We start from the raw sequence: 12,238 nt of genomic DNA on the forward strand, positions 1-12,238 counted from the left end.
GTTAGCTCTCACACGAGCCTCGACAAGGTATACAAAAAAAAACAAAAAAAGAATGTGAGCCAAACATGTCTTGAAAGCTTATGACATGGTATTTTCTATCACTGATTGCTATTGCAGTATGTCACTGCTGGAATTCATGAGAGCCAATGGAATGAAATTGGCATTTACGCAAAATCCTTGTAATTGATGTTGTCAATGTGTGCCCATCTGTGGTTCAGACAGGCATTGATCCTGACTCCAAAGTTCTGTCCAACTTTCCTGTCGGTCTCATGTGGCACTGCCTGGAGGTATTCCGACACCTCCTGCTTCAGATCATCCAGTGTTGCAGTATGGTTGGTGTAGACAGAGTCCTTGGCAGCCATACAGTACTAGTAGTCCAGAGGGTTCAGTCTGAGCTATGGGGTGCCCAGTCATGAGCGGTACCCAGGGCAATGAGGCAGTTTCTGAAGAGCTGCTGCAGGAAAGTGATGGTGTCACCAGCTGTATGAGGGGGTGCACTCCCCTACATAAACTAGGTCATGCTGAACTCATTTGGGGTGACCTTTGAGGCTAGATCATTATGGAACCTCTGTAGCACGGCCCGGTAGTGCTCACCATTGATCGTCACAGTCCTGAAGTTGCCATTCTCAAACCAGTAAGTCCCTCACATCCCCCATCTAGAATTGAAGGCACAGAAGCATGTGACCATAGGCCCTTTCAGGTACCTCTCAGTGATATCCTCAGGTGGTTTTGACCCCCAGAAAATGTTGTTGGGGTTATTGATGGCACCGTTCAAGTGGAAATGGGCTTCATCACTGAACCAGATCAGGTTGATCCAGCTTGGGTATCACTCAATCCTGTCACTGAGCCATATCAAGTCTCCTTCTCATGTCATCTTGATCAGTTTATTCCTAATGGAGATGATATATGGGAAAAGCTTCAGTTCATTAGTGAGGGTATGCCAGACTGATGTTGGTTTGATTCCGGGCTTCCGGGAGCGCCAGCGGTGGGACTTCTTGGGACTGTCCACTGCAGAATCCTGCATGGCATCGATGTTGGCTTGGCTCTTGGTTACTGATGCTGGCCTGGCACTTTTGCCCTTGCTCTGGTTGTGCACTGCAACCTTGTGCTCAAAATATTTCACAATATGTTAAATGGCACAATTTGTGGGTCCATCACATGTTCTGAGGTTGTATTCCTGGCAGAACCTCTGGCGGGTGTCTACAATACGATTTAGTCTTATGCCACAGAGCCACCACTTTTGTCTTCGGTTTCACCGTCAATGGCATAGTTGAGCTACAGAGCTAGAAATCCCAGGGAACAAATACCACGATGACACCACCAAACCCTGAAAAGGAAAACGGTATCGGTCAAAAACAAATAAATTGCAGGAAGTCAAAGTTGTATCAATCTTGTTGAAACACCCTGTAATAAGATCCAATGTCCGTGTGGTCGTTGTGCATCTCCTCCAAAACCACTGGTTGCACAAAGTTGAAAATGGAACTGTATTGAATGCCGAGGACCCAGACAGTGCAGGATCAAAAGAAAATCGTTTTGTATAAAAACAACTTCATTATCCACATCGACAGATGCCCAGACAAAGCAACCATGAACTATGCTTCATGTGGCTTGGTGATAAGTCGCAAGATGCTGCTGATTGACTGTATCAGGCTAGGTGCACCGTGAGTCTGTGATTGGCTCTTGGCAAGTTACATCAGTACACCGTTACTGTTTCCCCATTCTTTTAATTAAAAAATAAAAAGGGCAATCAGAGATTGTGGACCTTCGCCAGGACTTGTTTTGTGTGGTGTATTTTGTGTGATGTTTGTGTACTGGTGTGTTACGTAATTAAAAAGAGACATAATTAGAGATGCTGGAAGTGATGACCAGGTACCAAGACGTCGTGCTTTGATGCAACCCCGCTTTGATTGGACACCTGACCCTGACCCATGACGTTTTAAAAATTATTATTCAATTGAATTTAGAATAGGATTAAAATATATTCAATTTTTAGCTTTTATATGAGCCTCCATATTGTATAAAAATAAAATTCCAATCAAATGGAAGACCAAATAGGTACAGTCCTGTATTGGAGTAATCAGAAGGAACCCAAACAAGCAAAAAGCAAAGATTAAGTCATCAGGAGGAACTTGGATAGGATTCCCATTTCAGCTGCTACTCCTCCATTCTCAAGCCCATCCAGACACAGCCAAGAGAGCCTAAAAAAAGAAGAAAAAAAGAAGCCAGATCAAAAAAATAAATAATTCTGGCTGCCAGACGATGTGTCCAATCAAGTTGAAATTTAAAGCATTTCTTCCCCATCGCTACTACATAATAATTGTGAAGTTTTACATCGATTGATAAAGTCGTTCCAGAGAAAACATTATTTAATATATTTCTTCAATCCAGGATGGCTGCCAATCCCTGTGACCTATCAATTATTCCTTAACAAACTTGTACACCCATGGCTTGGGGAATATTTTTGTGAAGGTTCCCCTCGATCTGCCCAGCCATTATGGAGAAGAAGATTTAAATTAAAAAAAGATTTTATGGTAAATCCAATATTGTGACCAAACCATGTCACTGTCGAAGACATTTGTGTGAATGTTTTGTTCATCATGGAGATCCAGCCGGTCATATGTATAAAGTTTCGCTCAATCTGTTCAGCCACTTCAGAGAAGAACATTTTCTGAAGGTTTATTTTGAAAAAAAATTATGGCCGCCGAATCAGGTGACCGATGATGTCAACAATTTATTTTCTTTGGAGCATTTTATCCCAAGATGACCCTCAAAAAAGGTTCGTACAGATCAGATGTAGCATTCTACATATGCAACTATGACGTCATAGCGAAGGCAACCTTTACATCATAAAAATTATCCTTATTCCCCATGAGGAGTACTTGCCATGTGCCAAGTTTCAATATTTTCCTTGGTGCGGTTTCAGAGATGCAGAAGTCCAAATTTTTTCTGTTTTCCAACATGGCTGCCACATCACGTGACCCAGGACGTCATAATTATCAATACATCATTCCACATGAGTCGTCGCTGCCATGGTGAAAATTTCGTCTCAATCAGACAAATGATTGCGGAGAAAAACATTAAAGTTGTGCTCGGACAAAAAACAGACAGACAAACAAACAAGAAGAACACGTCATGTAGAACACAAAACTTGCAAGATCTATAAAACAAATTTGACCTCAAAAATAATTAGTGGTTGAATTCAATGACCAATGATGTAACAATTCCTCTTCAAATTTCAAGTGAATCACATGAAAATTGACAATTTTAGAAATTCGGCCTATGTTGACCTTTTGGCCGATGTGGCCCTCCAAAAATAATTGGTGGTTAAATTCAGTGACCTGAAATATAAATCGTCTTTAAATTTCAAGTCAATCGGATGAAAATTGAGGATTTTAGAAATATCACCTTAGTTCTTGACCTTGGGACTATGTTGACCTCAAAAACAATTGGTGGTTGAATTCAGTGACCTAAAATACAAATCCTCTTCAAATTACAAGTTAATCGGATGAAAATTGTGGAATCTAGAAATCCCACCTATGTTGTTGACCATGGGCCTATGTTGACCTTTTGGTCCATGTTGACCTCAAAAATAATAAGCTAGTTGAATTCATTGACCTGAAATATAAATCCTCTTCAAATTTAAAGTTAATCAGATGAAATTTGAGGAATTTAGAAATCCCACCTAAGTTGTTGACCTTTGGCCTATGTTGACCTTTTGGTCTCTGCTGACCTCAAAACATTTGGCTCGTTGAATTCAGTGACCTGAAATATATATCCACTTCAAATCTCGTCAATCGGATGAAAATTGAGGACTTTAGAAAGCTCACCTAAGTTGTTGACCTTTAGTAATGTTGACCTTTGGACCTTTTGACCTTTTGACTTCAAAAACAATAGGTTTCTTCTTTATGACAAACTCTACTTCCTTATGAAGTTTCGTGAAGATCGGTTTAAAATTGTGATCTGTAGGCGACAAAGAGACAGACAGACAGACAGAATAACAAAATCGACTAACTAATACACTTGAAAAATCTTTGATTTTGCAAGCAACAACCGGACCCAAATGCAACACCCTCTCCTTCGGTGAGGGTAAAAATAAAATTAGAAATGCGAAAAACACAAGACAAAGGAGACATGGGGTCCACAGACTTGCTCGTTTTACGTATACCGCCATAGAGTATATACATGATGATAAGCTGTACACTCAGGCATTTCAAGGAATGCTTTATAATCTTTCAGGCACGATGAGTGTGCAGAGTAGCAACTGTGATTTGGATTGGGCCATCAAACCGTCTGTCCCTTCGACATTGATGTTGTGGACTTAAAAGATGCCAATTTTACTCTCTAAAAGTAGCCATTGTGGGCATCCACCATGTTGAAATACCTGTCCAAAGATGAAATGGCAAAGTTAGGATTTTTTTTTGTAAATTGTTGTTAATTTGATAAAAAGTACTTTGAGGATACTGATTGTGAAGTTTACATAGAATATGTAAAGTGATAGATTAGTTTTAATAGGGGATGTATGGATGCAGCATGGGCATGATGTGCACAATCGTCCCCTCTCGTGTGCGTGTTCTTGTGCAAGTTCATTTTTGTGAGTTTGACCGGTTCGCGTCGAGTTACCAAACAAAACACAATCCTGAGGCAACCTTGAGATTTTCATTACTGCCATTCCATTTAGTTGAGAACAAGACAGATCTGTGCCCGCTTATTTCTAAAAACAGCCCTCCTAAATATCTGAATCGTATCATGCAATATTGTGAAAAGCGACAGGGAATTCATTTCACTGGTGCTTGCAGATGGCATGTAGGTCATATTACGGGCCATGCTCAATCCCACGAATGTGTGGAGGCCGACAATCAAAAAAAAATCTAGGATAATAAGGAAATGCTGGTAGACACAGCATTGTGACAAAAGTGCAAACAAATCTGCATCAATATCAAAAAAATTCCTGTGCAACTTCATTGTGATGTTCTTTTTTTCTTTCCTTTCCACGGGGGTTCAGCTTGGAGTAGCTTGTACACATCATTTATTAGAAGGACATGAGGTGACTGTGTCGTAATACACAGATTACTAACCAATTGTTGAAACAATTGTGTGTGGCAGGGACTTGAATTTGGGATTGCAATATCATGAGCTACATGTTGCTCAGATGGGAATGCCAAATGGGGTAATCTGACATGTTTCTCATTGTGTTACTTTCCAATACCCCACTCTACGGTGGTCTGCCCAAAGGTATGTTCCATGTTGCTGAAACGTCTCTTGGCAAGTGGTTTAGCAGCGAGTGGTTTGGCGGTACCTTACCAACGAAAGTCAATGCAGGAATTTGGAGATTGGTCAGGATGTCAGTAGCAATTGGCTCATGACTACTAATAACAACAATGCTGCGACTACGACAACTACAATAATAAATGTCAGTGTGTGTGTGTGTGTGTGTGTGTGTGTGGGTCCCGGGGGAAACAACGAGGGAGGTTTCCCTGGTTGTTTCCTTGGTTCCTATTCAGACTCACCGGGAATCGCAAGCAGTCACACACAAATATGTTTGTGTCGCGGCGGGTCGTTAATCGACCACGAACGTCAATAATTTCAATACGTGACCCAGTGTCCTCTATCTGACAACCGTTTAAGTAGGCACATGTGGTCACCTTATTGGGGAATCACGCCCTTGATGTGTACTTGCGTTACGTACCACATCAGGTGCAGCCGAGCAGAGCTGCCAAGTACGCACCGGCTATGAAACAGATTTTGGGTATAACATGCTGGCTAAGCTAAAGTGCAGAGCACCAATGAAGGGAAAGACAAAAATGAACTGGGTACATTTATAACAGGCACATTTATTTAACAAAGCAAGGAAAATTATGTGGCACAGTATGTGATTTATTGACAAATGTACAGTAGGGGAAAGCAAGGAATTTGTGGATGCGGCAAAAGATGCAATATTCGCAAGAGAAGAAGACAGTGCAGAATTACCCCGAATAAACTTATACATTCTTAACTTATGCTACGACAGGCGCCATCACACACACACAACCTGAGGAAATTTTGAGATAGCTCAGAGAGATAAGAAGCAGTTGAGGATTAGCGATCACTTAATACCTGGTGTAGTCAGCAGACCTGCACAACACAAACGCTGAGGAAGGGGGAAGAAGGGAGAAAACTGAAGGTGTTTGTGCTGTGGGAGTGAGAGGTTAGAGTGTTGTGCAGCATGTCATGCAGCATGGTGTTGGAGGAAGATGTGAGGCGCGAGTCAGTAAGGTTTGCTCTGAAAACAATGGTTGGTCGGGACTTGCCCGTGTGGATTGCTCTTGTGTATCCACAGTCGATGAAAGATAGATGGTAGAGAAAGATGCGAAAGAGAAAGACCCAAATGGAGTGGTGTAAGAATCTGTCGTGGCAACTTGGCTGCTGGATGCAGCCGAACTGAGTGTCGATGAAATAGGAATGGTCTTGGCCCGTAGTAGTAGTCATTCGCTTCGATCTGGTTCATGGCGTTACTTGCTCGGCACTGAAGCTCGCTCTCTTCCACCATCTGCCAATGTCTGCTTGCCTGGTAAGGTCTGAAGTCTGCCACAGTTTCCCGATGTCTGCTTCCTCCGACGTCCCCCGCAGTCTAACCTCTGGCGATGTCCGACTCAAATCTAGGCTGAATTTGCTCCTTTTATGAGCCCCAAGCGAGGGAGGAGCGAAGAGTCGGATCAAACGGGGCTGTCGATGATTTCAAGCTTTCCTATTGGTGCACAGCAGTCTTCCTGCGTCATCGCCAAGCCCCGCCAAGCTCCAAAATAGAAAAAGGCCCCATTCGCTCTCTGACCTTTTCACACATTGGAGCTCCAAGATTAACATGGGACGAGAGTCTCTGGACGTGCTCTCCGGCCCTGAACATGTGCTGGCCTCCATTTAAATGTGGTAATTTCGGGAAACTCCAGCACTACCTGTACATCATTGAACAAACTCAAGCGCATGTTCATTCCCCGAAACAACCCATGTCGTTCTCTCAGCGTCCTTCGAGGCCGTGGTGAGCGTTCGAAGAATAGGTGGCAGTTGTAGCAGTTGTGGAGAGGTGAGAGCATGTTGTGGTATTGGGAGAAGTGATTGTAAATGTGGTGTTGTGGCAAAGAGGGAGAAGTTGTTCCTAACGGTGGTGTTTGTAGTGAAGATGTGAACGTAAGTTGTTGTGGGGGAATTTTCGAAGACGTGTGGAGTGGTTGTGGTGAGTGTTGTAACGTTGTGGTGAGTCAAATGAAGGTCTGAGGTGAGAAGGCAGTTGGAAATTGGCATGCATTTTTGAATAGGTTGGCGCACGGATGCAAATGAGTCTCGCGGTGCGTTTATTGGTTCCTTTCGTAGTTGTCATCTGTTCTTGCATACATGGTACGTGTGAGAGACAAATTCAGGTAAAAGAGTGGAATAAGAGCAAGGATTAAAGATTGGAGGCCGAACAAAAAGCTCTCCGCAACACATCTTTCCCATTTACGCACCAGACATAAGGAAAGGACGAACTAAACACGTACTTAAAGAACTGCCTTGGGATTGCTGTATGTTGTGTGCCATTGCCTCAGAGGAGTGCGGTTTTGCAAAACCACAACAATATATATATATATATATATATATATATATATATATATATATATATATATATATACAGTATATAAAAAAGTGAAATTGTTTATAACCCTACTCCTCTGAGCTCTAAAGGTTAATCACCACAAAACTTTATAGGATAACATTGTTTACCACGGTGCACCTGAAAAGGGGTTTTAAACAGTCATTTTCTCAATTCATAGATTATAAATACCTGAGGTGCCACCTGTTGCCATCTCAAAAAGGGTAGATCCATAAATACAATGCTTTATAGAAAAAAAAAAAACAATTTCTTTCGGATTTCAACTTGGATACCGTTATATTTAGTAAGGTGGTAACCTCTGATCATCAAATATGGTATGAAATGTGAAAAGTAACTGTCAATTAACCCCCTTGCCATGATTGATAAAATCGGCGAAGGAGGAGTCACGTGACCTCTCAAACGCGCTAATTATTCAAAAACCGAACAGAGTGCAAACACAACCCACACATCGATTTAAAGGTAATTTCACTGCTCATCTAAAAATGTAACTCTCAAGGGTGAAAAGAGTTTGTAGAAAAAAAAAGTTTGCTACCTTAGCTAACTTCACCAAATATGCACATCAAATATACATGCATCATATAGTTGAAAAGAACCAATCCAAATCCAAATCCATTGGGACCATACTCTGCACAGAGCATTGGTGCTGCCAAAGCAGTTTCCTTGGCTATTGGGCACAATCCTGCACAGGTCGCCACTCAAACACAGGATACTCAAATGGCTCAATCATCCAAGCAAGATGGCACTCATTTTGCCGACCTCAGAAGGATGACAGGCTGACTCAACCCCACCTTGAATTAATTCAACATCCGAATGGAATTTGAAATTAGGACCACAGGATCCCAAGCCCACGACCCCAACCATTAAGCCAACACCAAACATATAGTTTAATGGAAGCAAGTGAACATTGTAATTTGATTTTTGATCGTAGATGGTTGATTAATTTCATCATAGATGCCTCACCTCAAATGAAAATGTTTTTGGAGTGTGTATTGTTGGTGGAAACGGGAATTCAATGTAAAAAAATCAGTGAGGATTTATCGTTTGTCGGTTGAGCCAGTAACCTTGGCAACCATTAATTGTTCTGATTTTCAAATGGTTTCTGGTCACTATCACAGAAATTTTCAATCACAGGTGAGATATGTTTCATTTCTTACAATATTATCGATATCTCCTACCTCTTAACGATGTCTTATCCAAGGGGCCATTCAAAAATTACGTACCTAACGCATCGTGGTTGGGGTTTGCAGTTGGGTGGGGGTGGCTGTATGTCCAAAGGTCTGAGTTTTACACTTACAAGGGGTTGGGGTTTTTTCCAGAGCGGTGATGTATCGACCTTTTTCGTTACATATTCAAACGAGCTGTAAGAGGACCTTTTCGGACGTTTCTGGGTGAGCTTTCCAATCACCTTAAATGAGGTTCTGATTGAGCATTTTTAGCTCGCCTGTTCGAAGAACAGAGAGCTATAGCGATACCCCCGGCATGAGCGTGAGCGTGAAAATGTTACAGTTTTTGGTGCAAGTTATTTCCTTTCTCAAGTTTTTATCTACCACACTATTTTTTACTAATTACAATATACAAATACATATATTACTTCAAAATTATTTGGATCAGACTTCACTGCAATGCTTTTTAAAAATATTAGACTCGTCTTTTAAAAACGATAAATGTATAAACAGGCGAGCATTGGGTGGCTTTGACACCAACCCTCTGGTTATATTAGCCATGGCTTTGTCGAGAGATCTCACTGTAAACTGGTCGATGGAAGAAAAAAAAAGTTGCGCCACCTACCTGAGAAGAGGAAGAAGAGACTGCAGCAGCAAAATAGGTTGTCAATCTCTATATGTAAAACCGAAATGTGTTTTTGCTTGTGACCTTACTGCTTTGAGCTCCCAAAGTTGATTCACGACGAAACTTTCTACGATCTGATTTTTTTAACCACGATGCACCTAAATAGGCGGTTTAAATACTCATGAGGAGGTCATTTGGACCATTATTGCCGCGTTGCACTACAGAGTTAATTAATTTACTAACTAGAATGGGCACTCAGTGGAGCACATACCTTCGCCAACGCTACATGTTGCCCCCCCCACCAGAAACCGTTGATTGTGAGGATATTTAATCCCATACCACATCTGCCATCTCATATGTGTTATGATGGCTGAAAAACATTAAATTTCCTGCTGTTTGACACTGATTCACGTGCATTGTACAATTTCTGTGTGAACTCCCTGACCTTTTTTGGGTGTCGGTGTCAAGTCAATCTGATGACAACTGGTCACATTATAAGAAATCAAATATTACACAGTACAGGATAGAGAATTGAATTCTAAACATTTTGAATCTACTTACATGCAAATTGTATAAGAATTGACCGCGTTATGATAATAAAGGTCGCTGACCCCCCTGACCTTTGACCCAAACCACGAACAAAGGTAATGACGTCATTGTGTCATATCGTATATCACAAGATTGGGCATTGAATTCACAACATTTTGGCATTGGTTGCATGCAAATTGGATAAAAATAGACCGCACTATGGCAAAATGACGATTTTGACCTTTTCATGACCTCGACCTTGACCTTTGTACTCTTAATTTTGTAATTGGTATTTGAGTGTGGGGAACAGAACAGTCAACATTTTGGTGTTGGTTTCATGCAAATCGGATAAGAATTGACCGTGTTATGACTAAAACCGCACATTTTGCAATGTCGTGACCCCCCCCCCTGACCTTTGACTCCCAACCGCTAATAAGGGTTACTACGTCATTGTGTCATGTCACATATCACAAGATGGGGGCATTGAATTCTGAACATTTTGGCATTAGTTGCAAGCAAATTGGATTCAAATTGACCGCGCTATTTTAAAAAGACGATTTTGACCTTTTCATGACCTTGACCTTGACCTTTGACCCGATCGCTCCAAAAATCTAATCAAATGGTCCTCGGTAATAACCAATCGTCCCACCAAATTTGCTGCGATTCAGTTCAATACTTTTGGAGTTATGTGAATAACAAACAAACAAACAAACACACATATTCACAAATAAATAAATAAATACACCAATCAAACATAACCTTCGCAACAAAGTTTGCGAAGGTAACAAGTGGTAATTTCTTTCCTACAGATTCACTCCTTCACACCGTGTTCAGCCTCTAGACCCCATTAGACCCTTTACAAATCATAGACCTTTTAATACCCATTTAGACCCCTTTGAGACGTGCAGACCGTCTTTGACTCTTTTGACCCTTTTCAGAACTATAGACATTTTTAGACCCTTTGGACAATTTCAGACCATTTGGAAACTTCAGACCACTTTTGCTCTTTCACCCTTCGACCCCTTTAGACATTTACACCCATTTAAGACCCGGAAATGCTTTAAACGCTTTAGACCCCTCTACACCCTTTAGAAAATCGAAAAAGATTCCCCTGAAAATCGTTTTTTTGCAACGCTTTTAGTGCACCATTCGCATCACATCACAAGTTGCAATGATGAATCGAAACTGATATCCCAAAGTGAAACTGATGTTGAAAAGTGAAACTGAAATGACTGATTTGTGGATCATCCAATAGGAAACCAGAATGAAATGCTGTGAGAATAAAGTGCAGCACTTTCCTCCAACATCTATATCTCTGTCTCTGTCTCTGTCTCTGTCTCTCTACCCCCCCCCCCCCCCCGCCTCCCGTTCTTACTATTCCTGCCAGCGAAGCGATAGGTGGTATTTACGAGTAATGCTTATAAATATAGAAGAAGACACAACATGTCAGATTACATTAGTGTGTCACAGATCACGAGATAAGGTGGTGAAATGTATAGTTAGGATAAGTCTCCTGCAATTTACACCTTTTGCATGTGGTATTAATTTTTCTTGACCTTAAGTGTGATTTTACATTCGGATGTGCACAAAATTTGGCACTATCGGCAGACCTTTCTTTCTCATCGAATCTCACTGCACACCTGCATCCAGGTAAGAACTCACCTGAAGCACCAGAGGGACTGCCTCATTATGTTTGGTTGTCATGGAAGCAGGGCCACTTGGCGTTATCCTGTCCCCTAACAAGTCCCTGTCGGGGAAGCGGATTGGAATGGTATGGAAATTGCACAAATAATCGAGCAAATCATGGATGCACCTGGTGGTACTACAATCTTGCTGTTGTACTGTCATGAGATATAATATATATATATATATATATATATATATATATATATATATATATATATATATATATATATATATATATATATACATATACATATACACATACTTTATATATTGTTACAGTTGTGGAAATTCACAAACCACCATTCAGGTCCCGTAGGTGAGATATCTCTGTAAGTACATGTGTAGTTAGCCCCAAACCAATTGTTTAGAGGGAATAAATGTGATTCATTCGGGCTGCGACCTTTTGAGATAGCCGTTTTTCTGTTCTATCTTTATTTTGAACCAACCACGTCTCAACCGCCATCACACAACAACCACCAACCACAACGCCGCTTCACAACAACAACGCCAACAGCCACGATCTTTACCTTCACAACTCGCTCCCGCAAACATCGCATCACCGCCATTCCAAACGGCACCATGGCCATAAACCACCACCATAAACCCTCCACCACC

The 12,238-nt window shown here is 41.3% G+C and overlaps 2 long non-coding RNA genes across 2 annotated transcripts in view; one reads left to right on the forward strand and one right to left on the reverse strand.

Annotated features, from left to right (window-relative positions):
* The window catches only part of LOC147029027 (uncharacterized), a 41,320-nt gene that overhangs the window by 19,173 nt on the left and 9,909 nt on the right, over nt 1–12,238 (forward strand). The window lies entirely within an intron of this gene.
* LOC147029028 (uncharacterized) overlaps nt 3,828–12,238 on the reverse strand; it is a 74,316-nt gene continuing 65,905 nt past the window's right edge. The window contains exon 4 of the long non-coding RNA XR_015056774.1: nt 3,828–3,960. This is a non-coding gene — a long non-coding RNA (uncharacterized LOC147029028). The remainder of the gene's footprint in view (nt 3,961–12,238) is intronic.

This window comes from Eptatretus burgeri, chromosome 4 (genome assembly GCF_056783735.1).
Source record: "Eptatretus burgeri isolate ZD-2024b chromosome 4, Ebu_testis_v1, whole genome shotgun sequence".
NCBI classification, from domain to species: domain Eukaryota; kingdom Metazoa; phylum Chordata; class Myxini; order Myxiniformes; family Myxinidae; genus Eptatretus; species Eptatretus burgeri.